The following is a 2,220-nucleotide window of genomic DNA, read 5'->3' on the forward strand; positions in this document are numbered from 1 at the left end:
CAGATAGACAGTTGGAAGGCCTTGGTTCAGTTTCACTGTGGACAAGAGTGACCTTCTGGATTCTGACCCTCTGTCATGAATCGCAACTACTAATTCAAATTAATCCGCATCAGTTCAGTTTAAAGCATGTACTACTCTGGGTCTTTTTTGTTGTTGTTGTTGTGATAAATAACCATATTTCATGGAGCTCTAATTTCGCTTTTTCGTTGTATAAATACAGAAATACTTTGTCAATACATGATAGACATTATAAGGAGTTTTGATATTTTGAAGAATTACACAGGCATATGACTAATATAATCATAAACCTTATAATACCCCCATTCCTTCTATCTCTTTGTACTGTATAATAATTTAAAAGTTTTATTTCAACTTTAAAGGCATAGTTCATACAAAAATGAAAATGCTGTCATCATTTATTCCCCCTCAAGTTGTTTGTAAACCCGTATGAATTTCTTTCTTCTGCTGAACACAAAATAAGATATTTTAATGAATATGGGTAACCAAATCTATCCATCTATCCATCCATCCGTCCGTCCGTCCGTCCGTCCGTCCGTCCGTCCGTCCATTCATTCATTCATTCATTCATTCATTCATTCATTCATTCATTCATTCATTCATTCATTCATTCATTCATTCATTCATTCATCCATCCATCCATCCATCCATCCACATTTTAATATATTTTCTATATTAAAAGGTACACACATCATCAAAGCAGTGTTCTGACTTTCTGTTTAGCTTGTATATTTGTAAATCCCTGCAGAGCGGTTGGGTCTCCAATGCCCAGATCCTGATCTATGCTTAGCCTACAGTCTTAGCAATCAATTTTCAGGCTTAAGTTTGGACCTTTCCCAAAACAATCCTTAAAAAATTCTGATGTATGCGCTGATTTTCTGTTTTGTTTTCATTTCATCACCATAGAAATCTCTATGGAATCAATGGGGCTCATCAACTGTTTGGTACCCATATTCTTCAAAATATCTTATTTTGTGTTTATCTGAAGAAAGAAATTCATACAGTATCGGAACAACTTCAAGGTGAGTAAATGATGACAGAATTGAACATTTTCAGTAAACTTATTTTTCATAATAAATGCATAAATGAATAAATAAATAAAAATGTTTTTTTATAAAATGCGCAAATAAAATGATACAAAGTAATGTAATATTTAAATAAATAAATATTAATAAATAAATAAATAACTTTCATGTTCTTTTGGATAATTAAAACATATCTTTATTTGTTAAATTTGTGTAGTCAAGGCACTTGCTGTCTGGTTTATAGTGTGACATTAGACTAGGGTGCAGCCTATATTTCATCTTTACATCTAACAACCAAGGGAGGGTTTGCCTCTGCCCGAGAGGTAACATAGCTCTTTTATAGTTAACATGTTCACCTTTGAAGAATACACTTAAAAGGGGAAAATCAGAGGAATTAAATGGTGTGTCTCCCCCTTGCTTCTGAGGGGACATTTTCTACTGCGGCACAAAGGGACGGGGATCACATTGCAGCGCTGCATTCAGTGGGCCACTTTGTTTTCAAATGGTTTTGTTAGTTGTGACACTGCAGACATCCAACACCTTCCAAGAATCTGAACCGCAAAAAGCTCTTGTTCTCTGGCGAGTAACCCAGAAACAGACCCGGGGGGCCAAAGTCTGTGCTGTGCTGTGTCACGGTAAAAAGCTTCCCTCGGGTGATCTTCCTTCCCCTGTTCCTGCCTCCAGGGCTTCTGGGGTGTTTAAGCAGCTTAACACAGTTGCTAAACAGCTCTATCAATGAGAAGAGGTGCTTGCTGTTTCACATGTCCCACTCAAGCCTTCTTCTTGACCTCTGACATATCTGAAGACTCAGACGCAAGTGTACATAAACCAACTTTTAAAGGGATAGTTCACCCGAAAATGACAATTCTGTCATCATTTACTCACCCTCTTTTCATTCAAACCTGTATGACTTTCTTTCTTCTGTGGAACATAAAAGAAGATATTGTCTCAGTGTTTTTTGTTCATACAATAGAAGCCAATGGTTATCAAATCTGTTTAGTTACAAACATTCTTCAAATGTTCATATTTTTTTGAGTTGTGCAGAAGAAAGTAACTCATACAGGTTTGGAATAACACAAGGGTGAGTAAATGAGGACAGAATTTTCATTTTTGGGTGAACTATCCCTTTAAATGGACATTCAATAGTCTTACTAGTGGGAATTGATCTACTTTCTCT

This window comes from Rutilus rutilus (assembly GCF_951802725.1).
Source record: "Rutilus rutilus genome assembly, chromosome: 19".
NCBI classification, from domain to species: Eukaryota; Metazoa; Chordata; class Actinopteri; order Cypriniformes; family Leuciscidae; genus Rutilus; species Rutilus rutilus.